Here is a 23,078-nt window from a genome sequence, read left to right on the forward strand (position 1 = left end):
TACGGTTAGGAAGGTCACCGGGAGGTGTCTTAATCTCTGCAGAAAAGACCCTCACTCTAAAGAGAAATTTGAACAGCAAAGAGTGTTGACTTCAGGCACCAGCCTCCGAGGAAGGTGTTGTGGGTGACAACCGATTGCAGTTGTTTTCGGGCTCCAACAGTGTAATTTTCTGTTTGTCCAGATTGCAAATTTAACAGTAAACATTACACAGTATGTTAGCAATTATAGCTTATTACCCTCAGGGAAAAAAAGGTGATGCATCTGAACTTTGAAAGAAGCAAGCAAAATGTCTTGCAGAGTGAATTGCCTCTGAAATCTCAGAATTCGATGCCAAAGGCCAGTAGATTCACATCTTGATGCTATCTGCACGGTACCTGAATTTGCATGTGTGGGAAATATTTTGTGCTCTGCCATATTGAAAATTTTTTCAATGAACAGATTTGTAACTGGATCAAACTTGAGACTCTCGAGAGTGGCCTGTTGTGCATGCTCTACCCCCACAGGCCTCTGCTGAAAAGATACTAACTGATAGAGAAGAGCTAAACGCAGCTCATGTTAATATCCTGAAGACTGATAAAAACCAATCTTGACTTTTAGTTACCACACAGTAGCAAGACTATTTTTGGCAGGCACTGCCCGATTTCTGACTAAATGGTATGTTCTGATATGAGGGAAATTACATGCAGCAAACAGTAAGACGATCGAAGAGATGGTTAAGTCATACAGAATTCTGTGGAGGAATTAAAGGCATATTTCAGCTGAGAGCCTGCTAATGGGATCAGTAATCTAAATGTAATACTCTAGGAAAAGCAAATTATAAAACAAGAGATAATCAAGAGCTTGCGCCTAATCTATAAATAGCAACGTTTCCTCGTGAGTGATCATTTTGAGGAGGAAGCAATATACTTCTCTGTGCCGAAATGCGTAGCGTACAGTTTCGAACAGTCAGTAACTCGGCGCGTGCGCGCGCAGGATGGATGGAGTGGTGCCTCTACCTGTGCATCTGCCTACCTGGTTGTGTTCGGAGTGGATTTCTAGACCTTGGTGCGACAGTTTAACGTCGCCACCGCCATTCATAATGGGCAAGATAAATAGATACCAAACAAGCAAATAAATAAACCTTCTCTTCCCGAGCCTCGTGCTACGGAAACGCAGGCGAGTAGACAGCTCCATAAACTGAGGGTTTTAGGCCCAGAGCTCTTACGGGTTCTGATCTTGTGCGCTATTGCTTTATTTCCTGGGTTTGAAAAAAAGAGACTCACCGCCCAGCAACCAGTGGGCAAATGGAAAGGAAGGCGAAGGTGCCGAGTGCGCTGGAAGCTAGGAGGTGCCCTATAAGTGTTTTGTTTCCACGGTGTGAAGACCTCTTCTTATCTGCTCTGTGTGTGGCCTTGATCCCAGAATTCCTCAGCAGAGCCGTTTAGGAAAGGCTGTTTCATTACAGCAAGCGGGGTAGGGGGAGGCCTATTTTGCTGTTGCATTTTAAAACGTAGTCTATTCAACTTTTATTTTTTAATTTTTAAAAAAAATTTTAATTTTTTAAATTTATTCAGATTACAACTCAATTGTTATCCCATCACTTGTATCCTCCCGTTCCTCCCTCCCTCCTGCTTTCACCCTATTCCCCTCTCCTAGGTCTAAGACTGAGGGGGACCTCCTTCCCCACTATATGCTCATAGGCCATCAAGTCTCATCTTGGTAGCCTGCTTATTCTTTCTTTGAGTGCCAAAAGAAAGGATGAAGGCCGAGAGTGTAGATGAAAATCGTCTAGGGTGCTGGCACTCTGTAATGCCTTCCTCCTGGGGACGTTGCCTTTAATTCATCTGAGAGACTTAGTGTTAATACCCTGTTCCAGGTACTGGACTAGGCATTGAGGGTACTTCTTGGCTTGGAGGTGCTGAGGGCTTGGTGGTGGGGTAGCTAGGTAGCTGTGTAACTGTAGGCCAGTGATAAACACTTTAACAAGGATGTGTGCTTTGGAAATGCAGAGTCAGGCCTGGACATAGAGGCTGAAGGCTGGTTCTACCAAAGACTGGGGAGGGCAGGCCAGACAGGGGAGCCAGTTGGGCGAAGGCACACAGATGTGGCAAGGGACCCAGCCTTTTCCCCCACCTCACTTTTTATTTTTTATTTTTTTTTAAGTTTTTGGAGATAGAGTTTCTCTGTGTTAGCCTTGGCTGTCCTGGACTCCCTTTGTAGACCAGGCTGGCCTCGAAATCACAGTGATCTGCCTGCCTCTGCCTCCCGAGTGCTGGGATTAAAGGCGTGCGCCACCATGGACAATTCCAAGAATGCACAAGAAGAGAAGGAACAATGCAGCAAGGTGGAATTTGGGACTCTGATGCCAGGAACGTAGTGAATTGAGCTGAGAAATGTAGTTCAAATGTACGCATGAGCGAAATGAGCAGGAGTTTGAATATCTGGGGGGGGGGGCAGGGGGCGGCGAAAGAGGAGCCCAGAGATTGGAAATAGAAGAGAGAGGAGAGGGGAGGCTATTGTTGGTGGAGACAGCACAGTCAGTACAGTGTCTGCTGTACAGACTCCTGAGTCTGGATTGCAGCACCTGTGTGAGAAGCCTGGCGTGGCCCCAAACATCCGCAGACCCAGCAACGGGGCAGCACAGACAGGAGGAGCTCATTGGCCAGCCATATTGATGAGCTCCACGTTCAACGAGATATCCTGTCTTATGAAATAAGGTTGAGAATGGTCAGGGAAGACACCCAGCGTTAACTTCTGACTTCTTCATGCGTATACACCCACATGCATATCACACACACACACACACACACACACACACAGAGAGAGAGAGAGAGAGAGAGAGAGAGAGAGAGAGAGAGAGGAGAGAACTTTAACAGAAAAAAAGAGGGTAGAAGGAGAAAAGTCTTCTTGAGTAAAGACATCTATAGGGGAAATCGGAGCAAAACAACAAGGAGGGCGGAGCCTAAGGAGTGTGTGGTTCTCCGTTTATGAAGATCCTGGTTGGGATGGTGCTCTCCAACCTCACGTGTGAAAGGGTGCAGATGTGTAGATTAGGCTGGAGAAAGGAAAAGCAAAGCATTCTAGGTGTCAGCTACGTATGGTCACGGACTAAAGTGGTATCTATAAATACATACCTAAGAGTCAGACCCACCTCAGACCCTAGATGTATAAAGCCACGTGGAGACAGTTATCAGCGCACTTACTGTGAACCCAGAGCAAGTGCACTGCTTGCCTGCGGGTATAGATTGTTCCTTAAGATGAGCTATGAACAAATTCCTAAATTACCAATCCTATTATTTGGCACTTTTTAAAAATAATGCAATGGCCTTTATTTAATGTTAACGAAAGGTTTTAAGTTGGCTTCCTGTGGTTTTGAGAACTGTTTCTAGTTGATAACTTGCATTGTGGGTAAGGGGCATCAGTCACACGTTTTGTGAATCACTGCTTCAATCATAGGAGAGCAGGAATCAGCAAACCCTGACCTGTAAATCCCCTGAGCATGGCTCTAAAATTCCTGATTGGCTGGAAAATAAATAAAAAGAGTGGTATTTCACGATTCATAAAGTTTGTATGAATTCAAATTGCAGTGCGCATCAACAGTTTCATTGGAACACAGCCACACTTACTCGGTTACATATTGTCTGTGGCTGCTGTCACTCGAAAGTGGCAAGGAGGCTTACTGTCTACTGTGTGAACCCTCACAGGAAACACTGCCACTGCTTGCTGTAGCTGAGAGGCTCTCCTGAGAGAGTGATGGGGAAACTACGAGAGGCGACAGAAACCATCTTCTCTTTGGAAAGAATTTGCTGTGTCCTTCCTTTTGTTTGAAGCTCTGTTAGGCTTTGAGGAGGGGAGGGGCAGCTGGTTAGTTTATTTGAGGACCACTGTCTCACAGGCCGAAGCAGAAACAGAAGGTAAAGCCAAGGCTTGTGGGGTATGTCAAAAAGGCTGTCATCTTTTAAAGGCAACTAAGTTTGTTTTTCAAAATTGTGTTTCGTTTACACACACACACACACACACACACACACACACACACACACACACACTTCTGTTGATGGTTCCTTTGCATGTGACTTACCCTCATAGAGATGGTTTGTTAGCTATTTTGATGTGGTTGAGTGAGACTGAAAGAAATCAAGGAACACATCTGCTAAAACCAAAATACTTTGTAGGACACATGGTGTGAAAGGATGACTCAGATATCAAAGAAATATCAGATATGGTCTCACTCTGGAGGGATCAAAGAGGCACACGGAGCAGAACCCTAGCTCTGGGGGAGTCTGGTGTCAACCACGCAGGACCCCAGGGATGAAATCTTCTGGTACTTTCTCCGGGGCTCAGGGCTAGCTCCAGGAATCTTGCTTTGTCAGCATATTGAGAATCCATGCATTCATGTTTCGGGGATGGTTGCACACGTACCAGACTCCAGAGACCTTAGAGAGCAGCCAGGTCATTGATTTGACGATAAATCTGTTTCACCAGGCAAGTGGACACGCTCATTTGGCTAATGCAGTCCTGCCAGAGGCCAGCTGAGCGGGGAATACGGTCGTTAAGCAGAAGCACAGCTCTTGAATTTCCTAGGAGAAGCTAGGCTGCCGGGCCAGGATGGCCGCTCATATCTACAGCGTGTAGAGTGCGTTCTTTTCCCAGAGCCACAGAGCTGGGAATTGGGTTCTAATCACAAGGTAGTTCTGGGGATACTTGAGGACAGCTTTGCTGTCTTGCTGTCCCATCTTCTAGTTAGATGACCACTGCAAGAGCTCCCAGGGCACACTTTGTCCACTGCAATAAGACAAGGCAGACTCCGCGCTAACTGCCTGCTTGCTTCTGCATCCTTTGATGCTAGTCCCTGCAATTTACTCAGCCCTTTATCTCCAGCAACTGCCCAGTGCCCTCACTGTAGAAGGTGCTGGCAGGGCCAGGGTGAGGTAGCCACTTGCTCTGCAGCCCTCTGGCAAGGTCTTTCCTGGGAAGGGTGCAGGTGGCAGGTTAGCGATGTCGGCCTCTGGTTCCTGGCTGATATGAATCTTGGTTTTGGAGTGGGGGTGGGGAGACATTTCATGACTGTTCTTTTTTTTTTTTTTTTTTTTTTTTAACCAACTGTTTAAAATTTTCGATCTATTTTTATTGTGGAAAATTTCTAAATACATAGAATAGTAAGATTTTCTTATTCTATCCCTTCCCACCCCGAAGAATCATTAACTCTCTTAAAGCCCTGTTTTATTTTTATGCCCTATCTATCTATCAATCAATCTATCTATCTATCTATCTATCTATCAATCTATCTATCTATCTATCTATCTATCTATTTATCATCTATGTACTTACTTAGTTGTGTGTGTGTGTGCGGGTGTACATATGCTGCAGTGTGTGGGTGTTGAGTTCAGGAGCATTCAGGAGTTCTTCCTCACCTTTCCTTTGATTTGAGCAAGTTACTGGCTCCTCCATGACACCGTGTACTACCTGCTAGCTGACTCCAGATCTTCTGGGCCATTCCCCTGTGACTGCCTCCCATCTTGCTATAGGGGTGTTGGGATGTATGCCACCTAACCTCTATTATTTATATGGGCTCCGGACACGGGTCACCAGGCATGTGTGCTGTGGTTCACCCATCAAGCTTTTCCCCCAGTGCCTGCCCCTGGTTTATCTTGAAGCAGTTTCCATAAGTAGTATTTAATTTGCAAATATGTCAGTATATCTCTCAAAAAGGTAAGGATGTTTTTGGCAGCATTCTTTTGCATTTTATTTTTTAAAATATATTTTATTAATTTATTCATATTGCATCTAAAGTGTTATCCCATCCCTTGTGTCCTCCCATTCCTCCCTCTCTTCCATTTTCCCCTTATTCCCCTCCCCTATGACTGTGACTGAGGAGGACTTCCTCCCCCTGCATATGCTCATAGGGTATCAAGTCTCTTCTTGGTAGCCTGCTATCCTTCTTCTGAGTGGCACCGGGCCTCCCCGTCCAGGGGACATGGTCAAATATGGGGCACCAGAGTTTGTGTGAAAGTCAGTCCCCACTCTCCACTCAACTGTGGAGAATGTCCTGTCCATTGGCTAGATCTGGGTAGGGTTTTTTGTTTGTTTGTTTGTTTGTTTGTTTTTCATGACAGGGTTTCTCTGTGTATCCTTGGCTGTCCTGGACTCTCTTTGTAGACCAGGCTGGCCTCCAATTCACAGTGATCCGCCTGCCTCTGCCTCCTGAGTGCTGGGATTAAAGGCGTGCGCCACCATGCCTGGCAGGATTTTTTAAAATAAACTAATGCCATTCTTTACAAATGTTGACACTAGTTCTTAAATATATTCAAGTATTCAAAGTTCCTTGTTTATTTCAAACTTTTTTTTCACTTTGTTCGTATCAGCATGCAGATTATTTGTGTTTAGTTCAGATATGTTTTTATACCTAGATTTCTCTCCCCGTGTTTCCACCTGAACTGTAATTGTTCCCCTGTGGTGTTTTGTAGAGACTCATTCCTTTGCGTCTGCATTTCCTGAAACTGGCATTTGGGTTTAGAGCTTGATCAAATTCTGAGGTGATACTTTGGTGAGAGAGCCAGCAGAGGAGTTCCGGAGTTCCATCAACAGGCGCCAGTGTCCATCAGTCTCTCTCTCTGTCTACGATGTTAGCAATCTCTACTTTTCAAGTTTCATGTCTGGAGTCTCTCTGTGTGTAGTTCCTTAGGGGACAGAGCACTGTGACCTTACAACCATGGGAACACATGCTGTATATATGTGGAGCCAGTCTGGTGTCTAACCAGGCGTTAGTGTTCCGGCTCTGGTTTTATTTGCAGAAGATTTTTAGGGGAAAAAAACATGGCCTGCCTGATGCCTTCAGAGAGGGAGCACAGGAGATGCTATGCAGCTGGCCCTATATACCCCTGGCCCTGCTGCCTTCACCTTGCCCTGATCCTGGGAGGTAGATTTTTTCCCCCATAGAAAAGTGGCACCCAGCAGAGCAAATGCAGTCTCCTGTCTCCCTTGGTTTTTCCTTAGTGGATTTCGGGTTCCTCCAGTGACAGTAAGACTAGTGTTGCCCTTTTGTCTGAATCCCCACTGGTTTGTAAGAAGCTTTCGTAGCCCTTTCCCTCCCGAGCCACCCCCCCAAGCCCGGAGCAGCTGGTTTGGCTTCTGGCAGATTTAAAGGCTGCGTCCTCAAGAGAGGCAGGGAAGAGAGCTGCCGTTCTATGCTTTATTCTCCCAGAGAACGGAGGCATGGGGGAGGCTCTGGTCTAAGGTGTACTAAGAGGAAGAAGGTGGAAATAATAGCTTGGATAAGAGGTGGGAAGCAGCTACGCACCCCAAGGAAAACAGCAGACCAGCCTGGGTGGCAGCAGCGGTCTCCAGCTGGCCGTGTTGACTCAGCTGCTTCTCCGGGAAGCACGTGGCTCTTCTGCTGAAAAGTAAGATGTGCGGGGCCTCTGTTTTCCCTCTTCATACATGCCCTTTCCTCTGGGGTCTCCTGCCCTTGCTACGAAGATCACGTCAACTTTGTGCCCAAGGCGCACGTGACAGACCAGCTGCGTTTGTCTCTGCACAGGGGGAGTCCCTTGCGATACCCCAGGGACATTTGGTGGGCACCCTGCCTTCACCCTCCACTGCCACAGAGGCTGGGGAGAAAAGAAAAGGAAAAAAAGAAAAGAAAAGAAAAAAGAATTTTCTTTCAGTCTCCTCCTTCAGCCCAGGTGTCATGGCCACAGTGACGTACGGGAAGCTTACTGAGAGATTCCAGGACGGCTTTTGCCTTCCTGATAAAAGATGGAGATATTGATAACCCCCCTCCCGCCGGCCCGCTGTCTAGAAAGCATGGTCCTGTGGCCACCATCTTGTAATCAAAAGGAGAGCCCCAGGGAAACCCTAAGGTCCCGACTGTGCTCAGCCATTGTGTCTCTTGTGAAGTCTATGACACCCTCTGTTAGGCTTTCCGTCATGTCGGAAGGACCTGTAGTCTAACGAGCTGCTCTGTGTCGAAGCTTGTCTGACCTCTCTTAGCCCCCAAGGGCCCTTTTTCTGGTCTTCATTCTTTTTCGTCTTATTAATAACATCACAAGTCTGTATTTTTCAGATCCTTGACGCTGTCTATAATAAACAGTCACCAGTTCTTTGCTTACCCGCTGCGTTCTCCTGTTTTCTTTCAGGGCCTTAGCCTCAGGTTTCTTCACTTCCAGCTGGAAATGCACTTCGTCAGATCGACTTCGTGTTTTAGGATGAACGGGATCTGGGTTCAGATGCAACCAGCCCCACTCACCAGCGGGGTGCACTAAGTCGTTGAGTTTTCGGAACCTCTGGTCTTGAATCTTTGAATAAAGCTACTGATACAGGGACAGCTGTGCTGAGTTTTGTGGGCGAATAAAAGTACGGCTGAATGGTCGTCTCTAGGTTGTGAAAGTCTGGGGCAGCTGTCAAAGCTTGGGGCCCGTAGTGGACAGGATCCAATATCCTGTTCGATTTCACTAGTGATATATTTTTTGCCAAGCTAATGAGTTCTAGTAGTTCCTGTATAATTGTTGTAATAGACCGCCATGTCTGTAAATAACGGTAGTTTTACTTATTTATCTTGATTGGTTTTGCCTTTTGTAATTTGTCTTGCCTGACGTCACTAGCTAGGAATTCTAGGGCAAGGTTGAAGAAAATAGGTGAAGATGAACAGCATCTTTGAGTTCTTAATGTTTGGCCATGGAATTTAAGTGAGCCTCCCCCCCACCCCTGCATACACACTTCCTTCCTTCTACTTTCTTTTATTTTTTAAAACAAAGTCCATCTTCTTAAACTAAGACGATCATGTGAATTTTTGTTTCTCTTTCTCAAAAAAAAACCAACACTTTTATTTTGTTTCTCCCAGAAATACAGAGATTTACCTTGATTCATGTTTTTCTTCCTCTTCCTCATCCTCCTTCTCTTAACACAACCCTGCCGTGTCACCTAGGCGTCCTTGAGCTGCAGGGTGCTTCCAGCCCATGCTCAGCCTTCTGCCTCCGCCTCCTGAGTACTGGGGTCACACGTGGAGCCGCTACACCTGGCTGAGTTTTGAATGATAAACCACTCTTTCCTATCGGAATACTACTTTGTCATGTTACATTATCATCTTGGTGTTTCGCTCTATTCAACAATGTAATGTTTTATGAAAGCCATTTTCCTATCTATCGATGAAGGATGTAAGCTGGTGAGTTTGTAATATTTATTTCAGGTTTTAGTAACATGATGCTCCTGGTTTCTTAGTTTTCCTCTATTTTATTTCTCTCTAAATTAAAAAAAAATTATCAAAGATTGATGTTCTTCTTTAAAAGATAGTAATCATTTTGTTCAGGTGTTTAATTTGTAGAAAGTTTTTGTTGTTGTTGTTGGTTTTGGTTTTTCGAGACAGGGTTTTTCTGTGTAGCCTTGGCTGTTCTGGACTCACTTGGTAGACCGGGCTGGCCTCTGTCTCCTGAGTGCTGAGCATGCACCACCACTGCGCAGCTAGAAAGTTTTTTTTTTTTTAAATGACAGATTCATTCTTTTTAGTAAATAAAGGACTACTCATATTTCTGTTTCTTCTTGTCATATTTTGATAAGTTCTTTCAGGAGTTCCTTCATTTCGTCCATGTTATCAGATGGCATAATTCTTCTGAGTTGCCTGTTTGCCGTCCTCTGTGACTGCTTTAGTTTCTAAATACCCAAGAGGAAGCAACTCATGGGAAGAAGGAGTATTTCTGCTCACAGTTAACAGGACAAGTCCACGTGGCAGGGGAGGGCTGGTGGCAGGGTTGTGAGGTGGCTTGTGGGATCGCATCCCCAGCCATGAAGCAAAGAGAAGGGAACGGTGGCTTCTTCTTTCACCTTTTTTATTTGGCCCAGCACCATCATGAGATGGCACCACCCACATTCAGGTGAGTGTTTCCTCTCCAGTGAATTCTGTCTGGAAACATAATATAGCCAGAGATGTGCCATCATTGAGAAAATGTCTACTTAGATCCTTTACCCTTTTTCAGTCCATTTTTGGGGGACATTGAATTGTGTAATTCTTATATCTTTTGGATATTAAATTCTTACCAGAGACATAATCTGTAGACAGTTTCTATTTGTGGTGCCCCCTTTTTATTATTTGGGAATCTCACATCGTGCACCCTGATTGCACTTACCTCACAGTCTTCCCATCTGCACTCCTACTTCCTTGTGGCCTCCTACACACACACAAGTTCATTTTGTGTTGTCTATACACACACTGGAGCATGGTCAAATTCCTAGCAGCCAGCCTCACAAGGGAGAATAAGTCTTTCTCTGCTTGCCTACCTACCAGAAGCCATCAACTAGGAGAGCCCTGAGGTGCTAGCTTTCCCATGAGGGGCAGGGACAGCTTTCCTGTGCCCACAACATCATCACTGCCACCATGTGGCTGCTGGAGAAGGACCAGGCCAGTTGTCCTGCACCCATACCCTGTGGTGGCCTTTTTACTGTACTGCTTGCTTCTTTGCTAGGAAGTCCCTGGCTATCTATCTATCTATCTATCTATCTATCTATCTATCTATCTATCTCATTATTTATTTATTACTTATTTTGAGTTCTTTTAAAAAATTGATTCTTTGATTTTTTTAATTGAGATTTAAAAATAATTACAAAAATTTCCCCTCCAAATCCTCCTGTAGATTTATCTTCGCTCGCTTTCAAATTCATGGCTTCTTTTTTTCACTAAATGTTGCTATGTGCCTATCTGTATATATTTCTATTGTTATAATGTTACTTATATGTATGCTTTCAGGGCTGACTATTTGGTATTGAATAATCAGTTGGTGGAATTTTTATTTCTCTCTCTTTCTTTCTTTTTTTCCTTCTCCTAGACACGTAGAGATTTACCTTGCCTCTTCCTCTTTTCTTGGGGAAGACTATCTGTCTGTCCTGCTATTGCATGACTATCTATTGACTGTGCCACAGGAAGGCTGGATGCTTGAGTCTTTTTTTTTTTTTCTTTGGTTTTTCAAGACAGGGTTTCTCTGTGTAGCCTTGGCTGTCCTGGACTTGCTTTGTAGACCAGGCTGGCCTTGAACTCACAGCGATCTGCCTGCCTCTGCCTCCTGAGTGCTGGGATTAAAGACGTGTGCCACCATGCCCGGCGGGTGCTTGGATCTTGCATGCCGTCGTCATCAGCTCTTTAAATAAATGTGTGATGTAATAAGAAAGCTCCGCCTTCACTGTCCCCACCTCGTGATCTCTTCTACCTTGCCCAAACCGAATGTGCTGTAGGAAAAGACCAAACGCAGTTACTTCCTTCCTGCTCTTCACGCACCCATTTATTCACTCTGACTCCACTTCACTCTCTATTTGCCAGTCACTCCTTGTTGAGTGCCCGTTAGTGAGAAAGCCGGCAAAGCCCTCGGCCTTGTGAATTGAAGTCCTAGATGAAAAGATACCATTCAGTCAGTGGTCGGGACACAGCTGAGTACCTGACCGGGTGCTGGGATGATATAGCAGTGAACAGGGACAAGTTCCCTGCGAGAAGGTGCCATGGAGTATACAGAGCAAGGACACAGACATATGCAGGAGCGGACATCTTTACCACCATGCCCAGGAGTGACAGGAGCCATGATGGGAAATAAAGCAGAGACAGAGCAGAGGCCTAGAGACACTGCGATGTGAAAGAGGATGGCCAGAGAGGTCTTTCTAGTGCAGCGATGTTTCATTCAAAACCTTGAATGAGCTGTGAGTTACTTGAATTGAATTTAAATCTAGGCTCTACCAAATGGGTGGATGAGACATTTTAGAGAGCAGAGTTGGACAGGCGCCCATGGTGAAGATTCAGGCTGAATAAATACAGTGACATCCTTTGGTTTGGTGACAAGATCTGACTTTGGAAAAATACCCATACTTTAACTACTTTTGTTGCCATAGTAGATGATAGTAATTTCATTAAAATGAATAAATTAAGGCTTTTTAGAATTCTTGAATATCATTTAAAAATTATACTTGCTTAGTGTGTGTGTGTGTGTGTGTGTGTGTGTGTGTGTGTGTGTGTGTGTGTCCACATGTGTGCCATAATCCATGTATAGAGATCAGAGGACAACTTGTGGGAATCAATTCTCTCCTACCTTGTGGGCACTGAGGATTAAACTCAGGTCATCAGGCTTGGTGACAAGTACCTTTGCCTATTGTGCCAGCCCTGGGTTATCTTTTAAATACTATTATTCAAAGATATATTTTAAAAATAAGGCTAGAGAGATGGTTCAGAGGTCAAGAGCACTTTTTGATCTTGTAGAGGCTGTGGTGCTTTGAGTGAGAATGGCCCTATGGTGTTTGAACGCTTGGTTTCCAGTTAGTGGAACTCCTACAGAAGGATTAGGAGGTGTGGACTTTGTTGGAGTGGGTGTGGCCTTGTTGGAGGAGATGTGTGACTGAGTGTGTGGCTTGGGTTTTCAAAAGCCCATGCCAGGCCCAGTCTCTCTCTCTCCCTCCCTCTCCCTCCCTCCCTCCCTCTCTCTCTCTCTCCCTCTCTCTCTGTGTGTTTGTGTGTCTCCGTCTCTGTCTCTCTGACTGATGCCTGTGGATTAGGATGTAAATCCCTCAGTTATTGCTCCAGCATCATGCCTGTCTGCTTCCGACGTGTCATGATGCTCATGGACTAAGCCTCTATGACTGTAGGCAAGCCTCCAATTAAATGCTTTCTCTTATAGGAATTGCCTCGACCACTGTGTCTCTTCACAGCAACAGGACACTGAGACCGAGGAGCTGGATCTGGCTTCCAGCATCCACATGGTGACTCACAACCACCCATGGCTCCAGTTTTAGGGAATCCGATGCTCTCTTTTGTCCTTCACATGTACCAGGCATGCACGTGGTATACATACATGCCTGCAGGCAAAACACTCACACATAAAATAAAACAAAAACACCTCCCAATTTTTAAAAAAAGATACAACAACAGCAACAACAAGAACACGATTCATTTTAGTTTTTCATCCCTCCCTTTCTCCTTCTTTCCTTTGACCCCGAACCTCTTGTCTGGAGAATTTATGACTTTAAATGTGATCTGCAGTGTAGTCCACCCTGGGCTTGAGTTGATACCCCCATCTCAGCCTCCTGAATGCTGGGATTATATAAATGCACCCTACCACCCGGCTTCGTTTTCCAATATAATAATGGGTTTTTGTTTTTGTTTTTGTTTTTGTTTTTGTTTTTGTTTTTCCAGGAGTGAGAAAGCTGCCTTCAGAGAGGCAGGGGTGTGAGTGTGTCCTGACCTTGGCTACGTGCCAAGCGGTGTCCTTACCTCTACTCTGAGGATGGCTTCTGGGTTTTGTGTTTACCTGGCTTAGATTTATCAGGGGTGAACTTAGTGCCTGTGTAGAGCCCCTTAGAATTCTAATTCTGAAGTCCTAGGAGGAAACTGCTCGGAAATCCTGCCAGTGTCCTGCTTGAAGCATTTGTTTGTTGGCTTGAACATTTTATTTTTCTTTCTATCATTATCATTGACCTTTTCAGAACATTTGTGTGTGTGCATGTGTGTGTGCATGTGTGCGCGCGCGCGCGCGTGTGTGTGTGTGTGTGTGTGTGTGTGTGTGTGTGTGTGTGTTGGGTTCATATCATGGTTTCCTCATTAAGATGTGGCAGTATGTTTTACTTTCTTTTGTCAGATTTGAAGCCCACTCGAGAATACCCCGTATGTTATGATAATGTTGAGGTAACTACCTACATCAGACTTCCCTACTGGCTCCACGCTGTGGAGCTGGAAAGATCTGGCATCTGGCCTAGCTTCATATTTTATTTACTTAAAATACTTTTAAAAACGTACATCAGGAATCCCATGTAATCATTTAGATTATTAGAACACAGACAGGGGGTCCTCTCGATACACCGGAGTGCCAGTTGCGGAGGGCAGTTCTGTGCCTAAGGCAGATTTCCCAGCGCGGCCAGGCTGGGAACCCTGCTGGCTTAGTGTGAATGGAGCCCGTGTTCCTTCATCTCCTGCTGCTGTAGCTGTACGATATTACAAGCTTGTGAATGCACCTTATCTTCCCCTCAATTGAATTTGATGCTATCTCTACCGCTTTGCTTCCTACCTCTTCAGTGTAAGCTTGGATATTTATCTTAACTTCAGAGGCTCATTTTAGAATTCAACATTCAACAAGTTCTGGATGTCAAAGAAAATTTAATTTTTAACCTCCCTGTGGGTTTTAGAGGATTAATATATGGTTTCTCTCTCCTATTAGAAGTGCCAGCCTCAGGAGTAACAGGCAAGAAAACTGTGCCTTGGCAAGTGTGGAGAACTCAAAGTGGGGATTAGTTAACTCGAGTGTTGTTTTTGGTTACCTGAAAGATAAATAAAATCAAAACAAATTAAATAAATGAATATATTAGTCATCATTCTTAGGGAATGCATACAGGCGTCATTGAGAAGAGAGAGTGAACAGTGACAATAAAAAATAACAGAAAATTACTTTTAGAATGTGAAATAATTACCTAAAAGTAAGGTTTTCTTTGTTTTGTTTTGTTTTCATTATAGTTGAACTTGATTTTTATGTTACTTGAAACTACAGACAAATTCTGCCACAAAAAGCACCCCCATGAATGGAATTGTAGCGTTTGAATCTATTTATTTTTGCTTGGGCACAGCAGCATGTATGCCTGCTTTCATGTGCTTTGTTCCGTTAAATTACATCATGTACACAGGGGAGACTTCATAGATGTGAGTTTATCTCAAGGTAAATAAAAAGAGATCCAAAAATACTAAAATAGTTGAAAAGGGAATTATAGAAGAGGAAAAAAATTTAAAGTTATTTTTTAAAAGATATAAGACCTGTAGCTGGGACAGCAGTCCCGAGGAAATGCTCACTGTGACCCAGGTACCATCACCACCTGCTCCTCCCTTCGGCTGTGGGTCAGGGGGGCACAGGACTGCACAGGGCCCCTCTCTGCTCTACCTCCTTTCTGAGATCACTACTAAGTAACAACATACTTCTCCTTCCCAGATGGGAAATGACACTGGCTTTGAAAAATTACAGGCTATAATTGAAACTATCTTTTAATTGGGGGATCAACCGGGCTCATAGGTTTTACTGCAGTTCTTCAGTGTCTTTGGTCTGAGTACTTTTAGCATGTTTTCAGCCTAGACTCAATGACTTTATGACCTTTAAAATGAACATTATAGGACACTTACAGGATGATCATTTCCTAGGTGAGTAAAATTTTTATAAATATAATATTTTATAGTTTTTGTTCTTTGTTTGTTTGTTCTTTGGCTTTGTTGTTTTGTTTTTGAGACACGGTTTCTCTGTGTAGCTCTACCTGTCCTAGAACTCTTTGTAGTCTAGGCTGGCTTTGAATTTAGAGATCTGCCTGCCTCTGTCTCTTGACTGCTGGGATTAAAGACATGAACCACCACAGCCAGCTTAATTTTTATAAATACGATTTTTATTGGCTGAAATCATGTGGCTCATATGGATTGAGCTTTCTTTCCCCCCCCTCAAATGTTCTGTACCCCTGGGGAACGCCACTAAGACTGTGGTTGGCAGAATGACAGCCTGTCTCAATTCTTAGCCTTCACAACAATCTTTCCACCATGGCTGAATTCCAGGAGGCCTGTAAGGAGCCATTTCAAAGTGTCTGGTGAACTCAAGATGTCCCTCGTTGACTATTTCTAGTCTCCCCCCCCCACTTAGATGCCTTGGGTTGACATTTTCCTCTGTCTTCAACCTCTCTTGTTGGCCAACCTCTCTACTAAGAAAAGTAAGACAGCCACGTGGGCGTCCCCTCCGGAGGTGGACTGAGGATGGCAGGACCAGCCCGCCTTGCATCTGTTTGCTTTGAGCCCACTGTTCTAAATGTCCTAACCATTAACGAAGTGATCCGAGCTAACTTGCTGAGGAGCTCAACGTGCCATCTCTATCAGAAATAACTATATTTCTAATACAGAATTCCTGCAGATGTGGAATCCTTAACTCAAAGAAGATCAGGGTGAGACACAGGAGGAGCCCGACGGCCCTTCCAAGTCTCACCTTGTGAATGCCATTGCTGCACTGCGCGCACTGCTGACGCATCTGCTTGACGTAACCCCGCGCCCACTGCTGACGCATCCACTTCAGCCAATCAAGAGTTTTTGTGCTTTGTATAGATCATTAAAAATCTCAGACCAAAAACCTTCTTGAAGTGTGAAAGTTGATCAGAACGTGCTCTGCTTTTGGAGCATAAGAATATTTTGCACATGTGAATAGCTGAAGGCCTAACAACGTGCTTGTCTGTAGTCTTAAGCTACAGTGTACAGAAGTTAATTTCAGAGATACTTAGCTCCTAAATCACCAAAACTTATCATTATTTAATAATTCTAGCAGAAGCAGAGTGGTGGTGGCGCATGCCTTTAATCCCAGCACTTGGAAGGCAGAGGCAGGTGGATCTCTGTGAGTTTGAGGCCAGCCTGGTCTACAGAGAGAGTTCTATGACAGACAAAGCTACACAGAGAAACCCTGTCTCAAAAATCAAAATATAATAATAATAATAATAATAATAATAATAATAACAATAACAACAACAATGATAGTTATAGTAGCAGAAATACTTAAATGATATTTCTTATGACTTTCCTCAAAGCATATGAAATACTATTTTCTTCTTACTAGCTAGGACTCAGTATCTTTGTTGGGACTCAACCTCTTGAATATATAAGTCAGTATCTTGTGGGACAACATCATGGTCTTGAAGGATGTGGGTTATCTTAGGACCAGGCACCTCAATGGTTTGTATTTATTATTAGTTGCCTCCCTAAATCTTGTTTCTGTCCTTTGTGCTGCCGGAAGCTGCAGCTCCTTGCTCATTGCCCTTTCGGTTTCTGTCTGGCCCTCTCTTGTACAAATAGAACAGCTTGCTTCTAATCCTTTGGATTTAGAAGCCAGGTAACTGAGTTTACTGGGGCTGTAGGCATAATGCGAGAACATGTGTATTTTGCTCTCTCTGAGTATTTATCTCTCCTTAGAGTGAAATATATGAATTTCAGAGTTTCAACATTTGGATCATTGATCTCGGTTTTACAATTTTTAGTCTTATTTACTGTGTGATTGTGCTCGAGTTATTTCTATTTATAATTTTTAAGTTATTAACTGAATTCCCACATAAATATTCATTGATTGACGCATTTCTTCAACAAGATGAATTCCTGCATCTAATATATATTTGCTTAGTACATGGGAGACACCTTCTAAGTCTTTTGGATTTGTTAGTAGGCAAAGAAAGATGCCCTTGCTTTCAGAGGGATTGCTTTCTCTGAATGAGAAAATAGGTAATGCCAATAAACATAATGACCACATATTTACATTAAAATTGGTATGCATTATGGAAGAAGCCAAACACCCAGTAAGAGACAGGAAATGCCATTGTGGGGAGGGGGGTGGAGATTGCAATGCCAGAGTAGTTAGGATAGCATTCATATGGAAGGTGTTTCTGCTGGGGCAGGGTTTGAGCTAAGCATGTGTTGAGGGTAAGAATCCTCAACCATAGCCAGGGTGAAGACTCTGGCATGGGCACATGGATTGCTCAAGAACCAATCAGAAACGGGGTGTCATGGTCAATGTTCTATTGCTGTGATGAGACACCATGACCACAGCAACTCTTCTGAAAGAAAGTGCTTCCTTGGGGATGGCTTGCAGTTCAGAGGGGGAGTCCATTGTCACCATGGCTTCATGCAGGCAGACACGGTGCTGGAGAAGGAGCTGAGAGTTCTACATCCTGATTTACAGGCAGCAGGAAGAGAGAGAGACACTGGGCCTGGCTTCAGCATTTGAAATCTCAAGGCCCACCCCCAGCGACACACCCCTTCCTCCAACAAGGCCACACCTACTACAATAAGGCCACACCTCCTAATCCCTGTCAAGAATCAACATTCCCTAATGACCACACACTCAAATATATAAGCCTATTCTGATTCACACCACCACACTAGGGCTAAGTAAATGAGGGAAAGAGTAGAAGTCACACTGAAAGATAGGGCAGGCCATGTAGGGTGCAGTGAATGGCTCTTACAAGGGAAATCACACTAAAAGACAGGGCAGGCCATGTAGGGGGCACTGAATGGCTCTTACAAGGGCCTCAGCTATCATTCTGGGCTTGGGTAGAAGGATGGCATGACTTACATTTCTATTATTATTATTTTAGCTTTAAAAAGATTGTGTGTGTGTGTGTGTGTGTGTGTGTGTGTGTGTGTGTGTGTGTGTGTGTGTGTTGGGGGACATTCATGGGAGCTACAGGCATGGGTGAGCTGCCTAATGTGGGTTCTGGGATCCAAATTCTAGTCCTCTCATAGAGCAGTGAGTACTCTTGACCACTGGGTCATCTTTTCAACCCCCTTGACTTATATTTTAAAGTATCACTATGATTATAGTACTGAGAAAGTTGTGGAGAGCAGGACCATAGAGGAGGAGGAAAGACCTAGTAGGAAGCCGTTGCAGTCATCAGGTGAGAGGTGAAGGTGGCTTGGCTCAGGAGGCAGCTGTGAAGATGTGGGAATCGCTAGGATCCATGTTGGATAGGTTCTGCCCATGAGCTGGAAGTGGGACTATATAGTGCTGTGTTCTTCAGGCCTTGGGTTCTAAAAACCTCCAAGGATTGTAGAAGGGTCATGGGCCCATATATTTTAATGGAGAAGACTGTAGAGAAGGCGCATTTGGAGGGAGAGTTCAGATGTGGATCTATTGAGTTTACAGTAGATGCTAACTGGCCGTGTTGGATGGGAGATTGAACACATGACTGCGGAGTTTTGAAAACAGCTCTGAGCTGCAGATAGAAATTCAGAGATCGTTACTATGTAGACAGTATTTAAAGCCGTACACTATTGACTATCAAAGAAGTCTTGGTATTAGAACCTTTTGGAGGAGGGGAACATAACAAACAAGAAGCTGTGTGGGAGGGAGTTATCAGGAGGAGAAAAGGAAAGGAGTGTGGAAGGGGTTTTGAAAGGCAAAGAAGATGTTTTGAAACATTCTGTGTCATGTTGACAAAACACGCAAGAAAAAACCCAGACCTGCTGACTGGGTTTGCATTTGAAGTTTTTGTATCTCGCAGTCTCTTCCCAGCCTGCTTTGTTGTCAAGCTAACCAAAGACTCTGTGTCAGGTCAAGGCTGAAGGTGTGAGGAGGCTGGCTGTGCCACAAGCAAAACCATAAGCTTTATAACCCAAATCCAGTACCAACGCTTAGCTGATGGCTTAGGCCGCACCGAGGCCGTTCTGTTAAGACCCAGGAAAGGGGCAGCTCAAGTCAGGAAGCTGAAAAAATGAGAGAAGAAGGTGCAGAGGACAGGAGTGCGGATAACACAGCTGCAGTTATGAGCTCTCAGGGTGTTATTTCTCTGTAACAGACGGGGAAGAGATCAGAGAATGAACATCCTTGAGACACGAACTGAGCACCCAGGAAGCAAGCTACCGCAGCTGAGGCACGCAGGCTGCTGTGAGGGGCAGAAGTGGTATTATCAATAAAGCCAGAGCTGGCATGTCACAAACAAACAAACAACATATGACAGCATTGGTCGCCAGGTCCCTGGAAACATATCCCTTGGGAGACAGTGTGCCTCTAGTATCTAGCTCTCAAGTACGTGCTTCTGGGGGCGTATCGAGGTTGTGAAATTATACCTACCTGGTTTACCTGAGAAAAGTTGCTACCATAAAACAACCATGGATTTCCAGTGTGGGTCAGAGAGCGGTTGCAATTCTCCCTGATCCTTCCCTGAAGTCTATCTGCCTGTGAGCTCTGACATTATGTATTTAAAAAAAAAAATGGAAAAATGATTCTAAAGGTGGAGAGAAAACAGTGAATGCACTTGAGTCCTTTTTTTTTTTCCTGGAGATTGACACAATGAGGTTTTACCCCTTCTTTATCTTTCTTTCTTTCTTGTTTTGCCACATATATATCCTAGGATGGTGTTAGAATATGCAGTGACCCAGAAACACTTTAAAAACAAACAAACAAAAAGCCCTTACAGAACATTATCCTAAGAAAAACTTGTTTTTCTGTAGTTCTAGAGAAGGGACAGCCTAATGAAACTCAGAACTCCTAGACAATAATGACTATCTTTTAAAAAGCCAAATTCCATATACACTGTGGTCCTACTTTCAACCCTGTTATCACAGACTGAGGGCAGAGCCCAGTTTCGTCTTCCCCGTGTGGCTATAATGAAGCAGTCTTGCCTTGCTGCCTCAATTTTAAAGTGGCCATCCTGAAAATACTTCCATGAACAATTGGAAGCACATTTGGAATAAAAGAAAAAAAAAAACCAGGATGTCTAAGCAGAGAAATAGAAAGCTTTAGAGAACACACACACGTGCGTGACACACACACACACACACACACACACACACACACACACACACTTAAAGAGAATGGAAATACGAGAACCGAAACCCACAGAAACTGAAATTGAAAAGTCAATGGATGACTCAACAGCAGAGCGAAGACTCAGTGAACTTGAAGATAAGACAATACATTTCAAGGAGAAAGTCCTCAACGTAACAGCCCCCCCCCCCCGCCCAAGAATCCACTGCAAGACACACAAGCTTTTGAAAACCAATGTTTTGAAACAGAATATACTTTCCCAAAAGAGACATGCCACCTTGTCTGTGGGAGAAGCAGAATGCCAGTGGGTTTTCTCATCGAAAACCACCAAGTCCAGAACGGACCTGTGAGGGTAGGAGGAGCTGTCAATGCAGAGTCCTTTGCTCAGTGAAACCATCCTGTAAGAGTAAAGGGGAGTCCCAGTGTTCCCAGCTGGGCACACTTGGGATTTGTCACTGGCTCTCCTGCCTGGAAGAAATGACAGAAGGAAATTCCTGACACAAAATGGAAGTGAGAAAAATAAGGAATATGGGGTGTTAGGAAGGAAGAAGCGATGATGGATAACAAAAAGAGGAAAACTCCAGGACACTGGAGAACAGAGATTCAGTTAAAATAGCTGCACACCACACGCTAGAGAGATGAATGAGGTGGGTGGCTAGCAGGAAGTGTCTGGCTTTCTCCATCATCCTGAAAATCATTCTGTCGTTTTAAGATGCTCTTGTGCTTTGAGTGCTAGGATGATGTTAGGTACTGAGTTCCTGCCTCCCCTTGGCTTTGTATCTTCTACCTATTGGCGCTTCCTCTGCTCTTGTCTAGCCACCTCCCAGAAGATCACCTGCCTGTATCGTCCAGAGATACGGGCAGCCCCCATCTGACCCTCCAGTATTTCTTGTCAGACTGTGAGGTTAGTCACATCTTCATTACTGACAACCCCATTCTTTATGGAGCCCTCAGAGTGCCTTAAAATTCTTGGACTGGCAACCATTCTTTCTAGTTAGCATTCTTTCTTACTCTGCCTCTTACCTAATTGAACAAGGACGGACCCCATAGGCTCATATATTTGAATACTTGGTCCCCAGTTGGTGGAACTGTTTGGAAAAGATTAGAAGTGTGATCTGTTGGATAAAGTATGTCACTGCAAGTGGGCTTTGAGGTTTCCAAAGCCTAGACCAACCCCAGTTAGCGTCCTCTGTCTCCTACTTTTGGATAAGGATTTAAATTTTCAGCTACTGTTCCAGCGTCACGCCTGCCTGCATGCTACCACGCTTCCACCATGATGGACATGGACTCTAACCATTTAGAATTGTAAACCTCCAATGAACTCTTTCGTCTTTAAGTTGCCTTGGTTATGGTGTCACTCATAGCAATAGAAAAATAGCTAAGACGTGTAGGCACTGCTAATGTATGGAATCACAGAAGTATGTAAAGAGGCCTTCTGTCTGGGGCTGGTGCACCACTAGGGATAGAAGGCATTGAAGAGGAGGTGCCCAACAGCGGACACACCCAGACAGTGAATAGTGGGGTTTATCCCTCTGCCTTTGGGCTTCCCGCTACTCCTACCCTATGTTTGGAATGTATGACTCAAAGTTATAAAAAAGGAATCCTGGTGGAGTTGGGGAGTGACCGTCTTTGCATGTTCATAGACCCGCTGTCTTAGCTGGTGTGCAGATAGAGATGTGGGGGGGAGGAGGGGCTGATGACACTGGCTCTGCACCCGAGGGACCCCTGCCATGAGTGCCTGTGGCAAACACGTCGGAGCACCAAATAGGATCACAGTGAGAGTTGCTTCTTGAAGGCAGCCTGACCTCAAAATTCTTTTCTTTTTTAGGTTTACTTATTTTATTGTATGTGTATGGTGTGCTGCCTCCATGCGTGTGTGTCTGTGCTTTCACAGTACGTGTCTGCAGGGGGTGTTGGATCTTCTGGAACTGGAGTTAGAAGGGGCGGTGAGACCCCCATGTGGGTTCTGGGAAGTGACCCTGGGTCCTCTGCAAGAGCAGCCTGTGCTTTTAACCCTGAGCTGTGCTGCCAGCCCCCGACCTGCACATTTCTGTTGCTATAAGGGAGGAATTGGGAAGGAATAGTTAAAAGTTGACTATTCTAATAAAAAAATTGGAGCTTATTGGGAAAGGGGTTTTAGGACACACCATTTCAGCATGGTCAATCATAGATGGCACATCAGAGGAGAGTGGTAGTATACACCCCAGAACAGCAGCAGGTATCCCAAGAGAATCTAACATTGTCTTAGCTATAGGGCTCACCATTCCAGTTTTAGTTACTAAAATATTGTCTAGTTTGCCCCCTTTAAAGGTGTGTGTATGTATAAATGGGTGTGGGAGCAGCCTTGCTTTCAGGTGTGCATGTTTAGGACTGAGGACAACTTTGGGAAGTGGGCCACATCCGTGATACCCATCCTCTGCCTCACTGAGGCAAGGTTGCTTCTGTTTCTGCTGCTGCCACTGTGTGATCCAGGCCGGCTGGCCTTGAGCCACTGGTGACTCTCAGGGGGATTCTCCTATCTCTGTCTTCTCTCTCACTATACCAGTGTGGGTATCACAGATGTGGACCCCCGCATCCAACTTCTGACCTGGGCTCAGGGATGGAACTTGGGACATCATCAGGCTTGTGTGGCCTGTGCTTTTGCCCCACTGAATTGTTTCCCCTGACCCTTTTATAAAAAAATCTTGTTTCCTGTTAAAGAATTTTAAATGTATACACATGCACATTTCCTTTGGGATGGGGCCAGTAATCTCACTAAGAAAGGAGATATTACTTAATTTGTAGATAATAATATTATTATTATATATAATGATATAATATAAT

At 44.5% G+C, this 23,078-nt stretch overlaps 1 protein-coding gene across 2 annotated transcripts in view; it reads left to right on the top strand.

Moving 5' to 3' along the window:
• Positions 1 to 23,078, top strand: part of RAPGEF4 (Rap guanine nucleotide exchange factor 4) — a 291,519-nt gene that overhangs the window by 557 nt on the left and 267,884 nt on the right. The window lies entirely within an intron of this gene.

The sequence above is a fragment of the Acomys minous genome (genome assembly GCF_964271855.1).
Source record: "Acomys minous genome assembly, chromosome: 10".
In the NCBI taxonomy this organism is placed as follows: Eukaryota; Metazoa; Chordata; class Mammalia; order Rodentia; family Muridae; genus Acomys; species Acomys minous.